Raw genomic sequence first — 14514 nt, forward strand, 5'->3', positions numbered from 1 at the left:
TTTTTCTCTTTTCCGACATAACAATATTTTTTATGCTCTCTGTATTTCTTCGGCTTTTCAGATGGTATACAAGAACTAACAACAATAGCAAGCAGTATTTTTAAAAGTGAAGGTGGAATCGGATTACCTACGGCGAGGAGATGTTCGCCGGATTTTGCGTTTGAGGTAAACTATCTTTTACTCTGCTTCTGAAACATGTTGCTGCCACTGCCTTGAATTGTTGTTGAAAATTGTTATGATTGCTTCGAAACAGTGTTTTGTTATGCTTAACTCTGAACCTTGGATTATTGTTGTCGCTGCCTTGAAATGACCGCGAGTTTTGCTGTTGCTGTCTCTGCATTTTTCACTTGCAGCACTACTAACAGCCTTCAAATTATTCCAGTAGCCATGGGAGCTCACATCGACGAGAATAACTTACCGTATAACCCGATTTTCCATTAACAGAGGTAGAGACCCAAGTGTATTTTTCTCAATTTCGTTCTCCATATGCTTTCTCTATTTTTCTTACAGGAAAATAGTAACAACAATATTAAGAGTAAGAGTGAAATAGACTTACCTACGGCGAGGAGGTTTTCGCCGGATTATTGTTGAGGTATGTGTTGACTCCTCTATTGTTACTAACAATCTTAAATTGTTACTAACAATTTCTCTAACAACCTTGTTTGTTGTAGGCTTTTGATGAAGATGGCCACCACCTCTTTGGATTCGCGGGAACTTTGGATATTAAGGAGACTTGAAGATGATCTTCAAGTGGAAACCTTCCACCAAGGTATGAACTATTTCTTCACCCTTTTTCAAACTATGGAACTTTGAAAATTATGAAAAGAGAGAAGTGAGAAAGCTAGTAGTATAGTAGCTTTGGTGTGATTTGCAATGAAGAGAACACCTCTATTTATAGGAAAAGCTTAGGATGTGTTTGGCATAAAAACTAACTTGATTGGCAAGATTGTAATCATTGAGAAAATAAGAATAAGAATAAGAATATTCTCCATGTCATTATGCAAAGATATTTCTTATGATATGAATCATGCAAGTGGAAGAAAAATCTCTCATTGATTCCTTTTTGTCTTGAATTATCTCTTCTTTTTGAATTATTTCTTTTATTGGACCTTTTGCTAATCTCACCCCTTTTTGTTTCTCTTTTTTTTTTCCATGTGACATGAGTATTCTTTGAAGAAAGAATGAAGAAACTTGAATTCCAAGAATGGAGATTTGAAGATTGAAGAAAGTCTTCAAGAATGTCTTTGTAGTTTTTCTCTTTTTTCTTGTAATTTCCAATTCATTCCAACTTTAAAATTGTATGAGCTTGTATTCTTGAAAATGAATGGAATTTTGAAATGATGAACTTTGAATTGGACTTGAAATGTTGTATCTTGAATTTTGAATATAGTCCACTTTGTAACTCATTTGGAATTTAGAACTTTGTAAAGAATGAACTTCATTTTTGAATGTTTGAATTTTTTTAAAAAATCCTTGAATGAAGTTGTATGAACCATGGATATTGGATATTCTTGAATGGAAAATCTTTGAAGTAATGTGAAGAATGTTCTTGCACCAATGAACTTTTAATTCTTGAATTTATGGTTTTAGAACCATACTTGAAGCAATTCTTTCAAAATGAACTCAAAATGGATAATGTCTTCTCCTTTTTTGCAAACCTTGAAGAAATTCTTATGGATAATTTTGAACTTGTTCTAAATTCCAAGCAATCCATATGAAACACTTTCTTTCATCAATGACAAATCCACATGCCAATTCTTTGAACAAATTCCAAACTAATCTCTTGAGTCGCACAAATTGAAAATGGCACACTTCAAATGAACACAAATTGATGACTATGGATCTTGAATTGAGATACAATTTCCATTGTATATTGTCATAGGGATTATTTGAAGATGATTGAAGCCTTTGATTGACTTCCTGGGGATTTTTAGGGTTTCCCAAATGTGATCCCTGATTTCAGTCCCTGATAGTTCAAAACCCTAATTCTGAGGATTTGTCTGATCAATCTTTGTATAGGAGATGTTCTGAGCCAATGGATTAGGTCAAAATGATGCACTTGGGGCCTTGAGTTCATGTCCCAAGTCATTAGGTCAAACCCTGAGCAAAAGTCAAGAGTATGCTGTCTTCAGTCAAAACCCTAATTCAGTCGATTCAAAGCTGTTGAGCTTGTTGAAATGAATCTCTGAGGACCAAATGTTGATTGTTGATGAAGATAGTTCTTTTGAGATGAAGGGAGAACAAAACCCTAATTGATTGTTACTTGTACTGATGAGTGATTTCCTGATTAAATCCTGCTGAGTCACAAGTAACAAACACAAGCTATGCAATTTGTTAGAGATGCAAATGATGCATATGCAGATGATATGAGGTGGTATCTTAGGTCAAAAATTGGGGTATGACAGATGCCCCTATTTAAGTTTCTTCAACCTGAGATATGAAGATTGAAAATCTTTATTTTGATAGGGTGGAAGAGACTTAAATATCAGAAGACGCAAATTTTGGACCTAAGATACCAAAATTGCGAATGATGCAAGGATATCTTTACCGAGGGAATATCAAAACTGACTCCACTGGGGAAAAGAGATTGGGAAGGATGTCTCAATCCGTTTTAGGAAGAGAATCCGTTTTTGTTTTTCGGGAAAGCAAGTGTATGCTTCACCGGGGAATGATAGCTTTGTAAAAAACTTACCAATCGACATTATCGACTATCAACACAGGGATAGACTTGTTTAATAATGCGAAGGTGAAAGGTATGAAACTGTGTTACCGACTATCAGCATGGTGATAGACTTGACAAGGTAAAAAGAGTTTCAAAGGTTTGGTTAATATTACCGACTATCAGCATTGTGATAGACATGTTGAATAATATAACCAGAACAAAAGGTTACCGACTACCAGCTTTGTGATAGTGGTTTTGAAGACATGATCAATTATCAGCCAAGTGATAAAATGATCTTGGAGACTTTGCTAGGGAAATTACCAGTTATTCAGCCTTGTGAACAGTAATAAGGCCCTGATTGTCAAATGGTCTTCATGATTGATTTCCTTGAGAGGAAAAGGCTTTTGAAAGAGACATAAGCTGCTCAGATGATGAGGCTATTGCTTATGGTTCAATTTTTCACGACTCTGGTTGAGGAATCGGAATTTGAATCTTTGGTAAAGACAGGGTTCTAACCAAGAATGAATTGGAAAGAAATAGTCAAACAAGACTTTGCACCCATGAGGAATGAACTCAACTGGGGATTCCCTTCTTTATTTTAAGAGGAGAAACTGAAGCAACCTTCTTCCACGAGGAATGATCTCAGTGGGGAACTGGAAAAAGAAGATGTTCTTTTCTGCTTATGGGTGACAACCTACTTGGAGAGATGACACGCCCATATTTGTTTTTCTTTCTTTTCTTTCTTTTTTCTTTTTTGTCTTTCTTTGGGATAGATATATCCTAAACAAGTGATTTTAAAGCAAACATTGAAAAATGCAAGAATGCATAAATGATGCAAATATGTATGAATGATGAATGTCATGAATGTAGCATGCATGCTAACGATACTGACAGACAAAAGAGTATATACTGGAGAGGGACCGACGTCGCAATACAACCAGATACTTGGCAAATGTTCTTCAACACGGTGTAGATAACACGGGTGAAGAATGGTGCTGCGTGCTTTAATCTTCTCTGGGGAAGATAAGCATCTTTACTGAGATGGAAGAGCTTCTTCACTGGAGATGGAAAATCTTCGTCACTAGGGATAAAAGACCTTCTTCACTGGGGGTAGAAGAGCTTCTTTACCTCGAGGGGTAATTGCTTCAAGAATTCTTTTCTGGGACCAGAATACCGTTGTCTCAACAATTTTTCAGGGAGAATCCTTTTGTTCACCCTATGGAGACGACTGTTGATGTTCCTTCCGTTGTTCACAACTCAAAGGAAAGTTTCGCTTTTATTTTGAAAAAGAAAAGTGAAGTAAATTCATTTAAAACTTATTTTTCTCTTTTTTTTTCAAAAGTGAATAACACAATTAAAGCGTCATTTTGCAAGCTGAAAGAAATTAGAGATTGCAAACAAAGGGCACAAGGCTCAAATTTATTTAATAGGATGGAAATCAGCTAAAGGCGTGATTCCATGGAGTATTTACAAAAGTTGGAAATGGTAATTATGCGGAAAAGGCTACATTGAGAGCAATAACCACTATTCCCCCTAACAACTTTGAGTTCCAACTGTGCTTGTCGCTTCAGATTGGCGAAGATTTGGTTGAAGATCCTTTGATGAGGTACAGACTCTTCAGGTGACGAAGTACGTACTGATGCAGTTACTTTGTCATAAATCCCTAATTTTTGCCTAGATTGCCCTTTCAGGTTTTCAATCTACCAGGATGAATTTTTCTGTTTATTGTCTCTAATTTTTGCCTGGACCGCCCTTTCGGGTTTTCAGTCCACCGAGACGCTCATTTTTGCCTAAGTCGCCCTTTGCGGGTTTTCAACTTATCGAGCTGTTCTTTTGTTCTTTTTAGACAAAGTATTTCTTGACTGCATCAGCATTCACAGGATGTGGGAGTTCATCACCATCCATAGTTGCAAGAGTCATGGCGCCGCCAGAAAATGTTCTTTTGACAACATATGGGCCTTCGTAATTAGGAGACCATTTGCCCCTGGAATCTGGTTGAAAAGACAAGATCTTTTTAAGCACGAGGTCGCCTTCTCGAAATTCACGAGGTCGAACCTTTTTGTTGAAAGCTTGTTTCATCCTTGCTTGGTACAATTGTCCATGGCATAGAGCAGTCATACGTTTTTCTTCGATTAAGTTCAACTGATCGTATCTGCTTTGACACCATTCAGCCTCTGATAACTTAGTCTCCATGAGGACTCTCATTGATGGGATTTCAACTTCTACGGGGAGCACAGCTTCCATGCCGTATACTAGAGAAAAGGGAGTTGCCCCTGTTGAAGTACGTACTGAGGTACGGTACCCATGTAAAGCAAATGGCAGCATTTCATGCCAGTCTTTGTAAGTGACGACCATTTTCTGGACGATCTTCTTAATGTTCTTGTTGGCGGCTTCCACGGCGCCGTTCATTTTTGGTCTGTAAGGAGAAGAGTTATGATGCTCAATCTTGAATTCCTCGCACAATTCTTTCATCATTTTATTGTTCAAGTTCGAACCATTGTCAGTAATGATCTTGCTGGGAATACCATATCGGCAAATGATGTTATTCTTGATAAACCTCACAACCACTTGTCTTGTAACATTGGCGTAAGATGCTGCTTCGACCCATTTAGTGAAGTAATCAATTGCTACCAAGATGAAACGATGACCGTTTGAAGCTTTTGGTTCGATCATTCCAATCATATCGATACCCCACATGGAAAAAGGCCATGGAGATGAGAGAACGTTGAGTAGAGTCGGTGGCACATGGATCTTATCTGCGTAGATCTGACACTTGTGACATCTCTTCATGTGTTTGTAACAGTCTGATTCCATTGTCAACCAATAGTATCCTGCTCTTAAGATCTTCTTGGACATTGCATGCCCATTTGAATGAGTTCCAAAGGACCCTTCATGCACTTCATGCATTAACATGTCTGCTTCGTGTCTGTCCACGCATCTGAGCAAAACCATGTCGAAGTTTCTTTTGTATAGCACATCTCCGTTCAGGAAGAAACTGCCAGAAAGTCTCCTTAGAGTTTTCTTATCTTTGTTTGATGCCCCAAGTGGGTACTCTTGAGTTTGAAGGAAGCGTTTGATGTCGTGGAACCACGGTTTATCATCGATGACTGCTTCGGTTGCAAATACATAGGCGGGCCTTTCAAGGCGCGTAATTCTGACTGTAGGCATATCGTTCCAATGATTGACTTTGAACATGGAAGATAAAGTAGCCAAGGCGTATGCCATTCGATTCTGATCTCGAGGTATATGATGCAATTCAACCTTGTTGAAGAAAGTCAACAGACGTCTTGCATAATCTCTGTAAGGAATCAAGCCAGGGTGGTAAGTTTCCCACTTGTCTTTGATTTGGTTGATCACGAGGGCTGAATCTCCATATATGTCTAGGATCTTGATCCTTAAGTCAATGGCTTCTTCGAGACCCATGATACAAGCTTCATATTCTGCGATGTTGTTGGTGCACTCAAACAGCAATCTGGCGGAGAACGGGATATGAGTACCCTTGGGAGTGATGATGATTGCCCCAATTCCATTGCCAAAAGCGTTTACTGCTCCATCAAAAATTAGGCCCCATCTTGATCCAGGTTCAGGACCTTCTTCAGGTAACGGTTCGTCACAATCTTTCATCTTCAAGTACAAGACATCTTCATCAGGAAAGTCCAACTTGAGAGATTGATATTCATTAATTGGTTGATGTGCCAAATGATCGGCGAGAATACTTCCTTTGACCGCTTTTTGAGCGCGGTACTCAATGTCATATTCGGATAACAGCATTTGCCACCGGGCAATCCTTCCTGTTAAGGCAGGCTTTTCAAAGACGTACTTGATCGGATCCATTTTGGAGATTAACCAAGTAGTATTGTTAATCATGTATTGGCGGAGACGTTTTGAAGCCCAAGCCAAAGCACAACACGTTTTTTCGAGCATGGAGTAACGAGACTCACAGTCTGTGAATTTCTTACTCAAGTAATAGATGGCATGCTCCTTCTTACCAGTTTCATCTTGTTGTCCAAGCATACAGCCCATGGATTCTTCCAACACGGTAAGGTACATGATTAGTGGTCTTCCTTCAACCGGAGGAATCAATATTGGTGGTTCTAACAGGTACTCTTTGATACTGTCGAACGCTTTCTGGCAATCTTCAGTCCTTACAACCCCTTGATCTTTGCGGAGAAGCTTGAAAATCGGCCCACAAGTAGCAGTCATTTGAGAGATAAATCTGGAGATGTAGTTCAATCGTCCGAGAAATCCTCTTACTTCAATACCTCTTTGGCTGACAATGAAACCCAAGAGTTTTCCAGATCTAACCCCAAAAGTACATTTGTTAGGATTCAAGCGAAGCTGATATTTCCTTAGTCGTTGAAACAACTTCAAAAGGTATTCAATATGTTCTTCTTCTGTGCTGGACTTGGCTATCATGTCGTCCACATAAACTTCTATTTCTTTATGCATCATGTCATGAAAGAGAGTAGTCATTGCTCTTTGGTAAGTTGCGCGTGCATTCTTTAATCCAAACGGCATCACTTTGTAGCAAAAGGTACCCCATGGGGTGATGAAAGATGTCTTCTCCATGTCTTCAGGAGCCATCTTGATCTGATTATAACCGGAGAACCCGTCCATGAAGGAAAAGACGTTGAACTTAGCGGTGTTATCGACCAGCATGTCGATATGTGGTAATGGAAAGTCATCTTTTGGACTGGCCTTGTTCAAGTCACGGTAGTCAACACACATTCTGACTTTGCCATCTTTTTTCGGAACTGGCACTATGTTGGCTAACCATTGAGGATACTCGGAGGTGACAAGAAAACCTGCGTCGAGCTGCTTTTGAACTTCCACTTTGATCTTATTAGCCATATCAGGGTGAGTCCTTCGCAATTTCTGCTTAACTGGCGGACATTCTGGCTTCAATGGCAAGTAATGCTGAACAATATTGGTATCCAACCCAGGCATGTCTTGGTAGGACCAGGCAAACACGTCAACATATTCTCTGAGAAGGTCTGTCAACTTACTCTTAATATCAGCATCAAGCAGCGATCCAATGGTCACTTCTTTTTTGTCTTCTTCAGAACCCAAATTGATCTTTTCTAAAGGCTCTTTGTGAGGCAGAATGGCTCTTTCCTCGTGCTTAAGTAATCGAGAGATCTCGTCCGGGATCTCCTCTTCTTCCTCTTCTTCGGCTTCGAACATAGGAAACTCAAAGTTGGGAGAGGGCATAGGGTTATTGCATTCAATGGGTTTATCAATAGTAAATCTGCACATATGATTTATATTTATTTCAGAAAATTTATGAATGCAAGAGTGTATGCAGATTTTTGAAAAGTTTTTTTTTTTTTATTATTTTGGTTTTTTAGGATTACCATTTCCAGAAAAAAGCAAAAATAAAACATATAATGTAGGGAATTCAAAATGACACTTTATTTATGGTTCATTTTTGAAACAAAGCCCTAAACACAAACTCATTTGTCTTGGGCAGGACAAAGAGGGAAACTTTTAAAACAAAGCCCTATACACAAAGTTATTTGGGCGGAACATTTAAAAGCGAAGCCCTATAAAACATCTCTCTGCTTTGGGCAAGGCAGGAGGTCAAAATAACAGCGAGGTGATTACTTTGAGCGGCGAACAACATTCGGAACGTCGACAGCTTTCCAGTAGCAACGAACTCCTCTGTGTATTATGTATTCAGGAAAATTCTCCCCAGAATTATCTTCAGTATTGACATTGACCGCTGGTCGAGCAGGATTTGAAGGTCCTGGTTTGTCAACCTTGTTCTTTGTAGAGTTGAAACGGTCTTCTTCTACTTCTTGAAGAGCATAAGACGAGTCACAATCTTCAGAATTTTCAGGATGTATTTCCCAGTCCTCAGGATGAAGAGACTCATTGTTAGCGACACTTTCTGAGTCAACTGCGGGATCATCTTCCCCTTCATCTTCAAAAATGGCATTTATGTGATAATAACCATCATCAGGGTTATCAATCTTGGCAGATGCATTGAATCCGAAATCTTCAGTAATTTCAGGCTGCTGAGAAATTTGACAGGGCTGATAAGCCTCTTCTGGTTGACTATTATATTCAAAGGAATCTCCCCATCCAGTTGGTTGGATATCCTCAATCGCAATCTTGTAACTTTCAGGTGCAGAATATTTCACCATATAATCAAATTTTCCACTTGGTTGTCCCAAGGTGTCCCAGATCTCTGTAGGAACAGGTTCAATTTCTTTGCCTTTGGATTTCTCTGAAGGAGGATATGGTTCTTCCTGAGATATGTATCCCGAGTCATTAAGATAACATTTCCATTCTTCTTCAGGATCAGGTAGACCTTCTTCGATGCATTCTTTGATAAGGACATTAACCTCTTGAGGAATTGGGTTAAGGAATCCTCCACTAATGAATGTTTCTTTGATCGGACGAAGGGTTTCAACCTTCTTAGTGCAGTTGGAGAATGTTGGTGAACATCCGAGACCTGCTCTAGTTTCATTCTTGGTCGGGATCACAACTTGCCCCCAGCCAGTGGTAGTTCCATCTTTCACTACTTTTACCGCCTCTTTGTAAGAAGAGATTGATGCTTTCTTTTTGGAAGATTCGTCTTCTAAAGAGAGACCTTGGAACTGCGTTCCTTCCACATCATCAGCACTGATAAAAGAGAAATTGGATAAATGGCTCACCATCAAGGCTTGTTCTCCACTTATCGTTACCAATTTTCCATTTGTTACAAACTTTAACTTTTGATGGAGCGTAGAAGTTACTGCCCCTGCTTCATGGATCCATGGTCGTCCTAATAGACAGCTATAAGCAGCTTGGATGTCCATGACCTGGAAAGTGATTTGGAATGTATGTGGACCAATTGTCATGGGAAGGTTGACTTCGCCGATAACAGATTTTCGCGATCCATCAAATGCTTTGACTACCACACCACTGAACTTCATAGGCATTCCTTGGTAAGACAAGCGAGCAAGAGTCGTCTTTGGCATCACATTCAAGGAAGATCCAGTGTCTACCAACACATTGGACAAAGAGTCTGACTGACAGTTCATAGAAATGTCTAAAGCAAGATTGTGATTTCTGCCCTCCTCGGGGAGTTCTTCATCACAGAAGCTTAAATTGTTGCAAGCTGTTATATTGGCTATTATCCCATCAAAGTGGTCAACAGTAACATCATGGTCTACAAAAGCTTGATCCAAGACTCGCATCAGGGCTTCCCTGTGTGCTTCAGAGTTTAACAGCAATGAAAGTATTGAGATTTTTGAAGGAGTCTGCATAAGCTGATCCACAATCTTGTATTCACTTCTTTTGATAAGCTTCAAAATTTCGTCAAAGTCAGGATTCACATTGGTTCCACTGGACTGACCAACATTAGTGTTTGTATTACTGACAGGATTTTCCACAGGATTTCCCACTGGTGTGTTAACAGGATTTTGTCCGGTTGCAGGAGCGACAGGTTGCTTTGAAGGTAGTGGAGTATACACACGTCCACTTCTTGTTACTCGACTCACATCAGCGATATTCACAACAGATGAAAGAGTAGGTAGAGGAACTTCTTGTCCATTCTTTATCATGGTAGCATTGTAGTTGTATGGAACTGCCTTGTCAGAGTCATAAGGAACAGGTCCAGGTAAACAAATGATCAAAGGAGCAACAGGAACCTTCGGCTTGTTATAAGTAACTTCCATGCGCTCAGGCATGTTGAAATGAGGAACGATGACATTAACTGTAGGCATTTCCGAGTTGATATCTGAGACTAAAAGCTCATGCGGATAGCATCCTATCATGTTAATTTCATTTTCATTCCTATTTCTGTAGATCTGAATAGTACCATTATCCAACAGTACTTGGAGATCTCTTCTCACAATCGAACATCCGTGAGGATCTACACAACATATGCTACAGGAACCATAGTGATGATGGCGAAAATTCTGCCCTCGACAGAGAGTGGCGTGCATTTGTACCAAATTGGCTCTTGAGTGATTGATATTATAGACTCGGTATGGACCAGGACATCCATACACCATGTTTACAACATGCCCTCCATGATTGGGTAGCGGATTTGCTTGTACATTTGGACTCAAATTTCTGAAAGAGAGGAGATTAGATCTTACCAACCTCTGAACTTCATGTTTCAAAGCTATGCAATGCTCGAGATCATGGCCAGGTGCTCCTTGATGATAAGGGCATGAGACCTCAGCTTTGTACCACCATGGGAGTTTCTCAGGTACGGGTGGTGGTGCTTTAGTTTGAACAAGACCTCTTTCAATCAAAGCAGGATACAATTCTGTGTAGGTCATTGGAATCGGATCAAACTGCGGAGCTCTTTGTACACGGTTCTGATTATTGTTAAACTGCTGAACCTGTGGTCGAGGCTGTTGTTGTTGAAACTGCGGAGTAAATCCCGGATTCGGTGTTGTATTAACGGCTGGTGCAATAGCAGCTACCTGTCGTTGACGATTGACATTTCCTCTTGGCTTTCCTTGGGATACCATGTCAACACTTTGTTCTTTCTTCTTTGGGAAACCACTTCCAAACTTTTTGGTTCCGCTTGAAGATCCACCTTCTTTAGTCAGACGTCCGGTTCGAACTCCTTCTTCTAGACGCATCCCCATGTTTACCATCTCGGTGAAATCACTTGGAGCACTAGCAATCATGCGTTCATAATAAAACGGACTGAGAGTATTCAAAAAGATCTTTGTCATCTCTTTCTCTTTTAACGGTGGATTAATCTGAGCAGCAGTTTCTCTCCATCGTTGGGCATACTCTTTGAAAGCTTCATGGTCTTTCTGAGCCATGGATCGAAGCTGATCTCTGTCCGGAGCCATATCCGAGTTATACTTGTATTGTCGGACAAAGGCCTCGCCTAGATCGTTGAAAGTCCGAATATTAGTGCTATCTAAGCCTGTGTACCATTTCAGTGCGGCACCAGCCAAACTGTCTTGAAAGTAATGGATAAGCAACTGATGATTATCTGCATAAGTAGACATCTTCCGGGCATACATCACAAGATGGCTTTGTGGACAAGAACTTCCTTTGTATTTCTCAAAGTCTGGGACCTTGAACTTAGCTGGTATCTGTACACTGGGAACCAAACATAGCTCCTGGGCATTCTTTCCAAACAAATCTTTTCCCCGAATAGCTTTGACTTCCAGCTGAATCTTGTTGAACTGCTCTTGGAGATCTCCCACAAGATTACGCTGATTTGTGCTATCACCCTGATCATGATAAATCTCATTGCCATCATAAGGAACAGTGTGAACCGTAGGAGTCGGAACTGTCATAGTGGGTTGAGAAAGTGCCATAGTGACTTGAGAAAAAGTTACCCCCTGATTTGGAGTAAATGCTGAACCTTGCGCAGCAGGCGCTTCAGTTGTAGCTGTTTGAACCCCAGAGAAATTATGGCGGAAACCTGTACCAAAGCTGAAAGGCGTTCCCCAACCTTCTGGCATGGAGAAAGATGGAATACCGAATGCAACTGTAGAAGCTGGAGTAGTGACTTCAGATGTTACCGTTGCTTGACTGTTGGGTGGCGGCGGCTGATTCTGTGCGGCCATTAAGGAGTCAACCAGAGTAGTGAGACTTTCCAACTTTTCCTGAAGGGTGGTCACTGTACCACGAAGCTCAATATTCTCTTGTTCAGAGTGTTCCATTACTCTTCTTCTGTTTGAACGAGTATTGTATCTGTGATCTGATTGCGAGCGCGGTCGAGAAACTTTGAGACGCGACAGCTTGACGATCTATTGGAGAAAGATCCAAAAGATGAGACTCTATACGACATACTCGATATGCAGAATGATGTATGCAAAAAGAAGTTTTATGATTTTTCCAAACATTTTAAAGATTATTTCTTTGCAAACATTTGAACACAAACAAATCTTTTATTCATCATTTTTTTTTTATTTTTTATTACAACAATGGGAAATGTTACAACATTGGAGCGTAGCTCCTTACAAAAGCAAAAAATAAAAAAGCTAAACAATCCTAAGCATCTTCATCAGACGAAGAACCAAATGCATTGTGCAGCTTGAGCTTCATGATTTCTTTCCCATAGCGAGCTTTCAATTCGGCCTTTTCAGTCCTTAGCTTGTCAACAATCTTCTTCCAATCATCAGGAGTCGGAGCGTTGCTTGTTGAGCCTTCAAGATTCTTCTTGCTTTCTTTGATGTACCTTTTGATTGCAGCGTCTTTCTGACGAATCTTCTCATCTTTGCTCATGAGCCATCCATCTTGATAATAGAGAGTTTCTTCGTGATCTTTCACTCTTTTTTTCAACTTTCTATTTTCCACATCAGTTCTACGAAACTTTTCTTCCCAAGCATCTTTTTCTATCCTCATCTTAGCCAAAGTGTCTTGGTATTCCTCCATAGCAGGAATGTTGGGTCGTTGAGACACTGTAGGAAACATGGGTTTTTCATAAGCATAAGGCATTTGGAACTCTTTTGCTCTTTTCTTTACCCAGCAAGTGTAGGTGTCCATGGCAATGCAATTTCTTTCCTCGCCTTTTTCTTTCCATCGGACGTCGTACCAAGCTCTCACCATTCTCGCTTTCAAACTTTTAGGATTATCCCCTTCTCGGTAGAAGTAACCTTCCACTGTAGGACCAATGGGTTTAACTGAATTTGCATATCCGAGTTGTCGTCGGGCTAGGACCGGATTGTAGTTAATTCCTCCTTGTGTACCAATGAGGGGTACGTTGGCGAACTCTCCACAACTATCAATGGTTTCTGTACCACCGCGAGCCAAGGTATACCAACGGATATCATTATTAGTAAGAGACATAAGTCTTCGAGGCCAACGCAAACCTTCTCGGTTTTCTGTGAAAATAGGAGACTCCGGTAAGTGTGAAACAATCCATTTGAACAACAGAGGTGCACAACAAACAATGATTCCACCGCCTTGGCGATTCCTATGATGGACAGAGAAATACATGTCACCAAGCAAAGTCGGAACGGGATTCCTAATCAGAAAAATCTTTATGGCATTGATATCAACAAAGTTGTCGATATTGGGAAACAAAACCAACCCATAGATGAGCAAGGCTAGTACAGCTTCAAAAGCTATCATGCTACCAGTTTCGATGAAATCAAAGGCTTTCTTTACCAGGAAGTGTGAAGTTAAACCCGGGAGGTTTCCTTTGGTAGTCCAATTACTCTCTACTTCAGACTTCTTCATGTGGATACTTGCTGCAATGACGTGTGACTTAGGAATGGCTTCCAAACCATTGAAGGGTATCTTGTCAGACACAGGAATACCTAAAAGATTGGCATATTCTTCCAAGGTCGGTACCAACTGGTAGTCTGGAAAGGTAAAACACCGGTAGACGGGATCATAGAACTGAACCAGAGTCTTGAGAAGTCCTTCATCAACATGAGTGTTCAAAATAGGCAAAAGCTTTCCATAACTTTTCCTAAAATTACAAGGATCTTGTACAGAAGATGCTAACTCTATCAGTCTTTCTACATCAGGCGCTTTGAAACCGTACTTTTTGGTATACCTTTTTTCCATAACTTAATCCTATAATGTTTGCAAAGAAAATTCTCTAAATTTTGGAAAAATCATGTTTTTATGGAAAAAGATGGGTTTTCTAATGAATGTATGAATGCATGGATGCATGGATGCCACATATTCAAACATGGTAAAGCAAACATGGTAGTTCAAACATGGTAACACTAACATGGTACTACAAACATGGTACACAAACATGGTAACGCAAACATGGTACGCATAGGCTCAAAGTCACGAGCTTGAGGTCAGAGAACCAAAAATGGGATAGTTCTAGTTAATCACCTGCACAACATGTTCTACTGATACGTCAGAGTCTACATTTTTCTTTCGGATATTACCGGCCTTCCACAATTAAACTCATGAGCCAG

Source organism: Vicia villosa, linkage group LG5, assembly GCF_029867415.1.
Source record: "Vicia villosa cultivar HV-30 ecotype Madison, WI linkage group LG5, Vvil1.0, whole genome shotgun sequence".
NCBI classification, from domain to species: domain Eukaryota; kingdom Viridiplantae; phylum Streptophyta; class Magnoliopsida; order Fabales; family Fabaceae; genus Vicia; species Vicia villosa.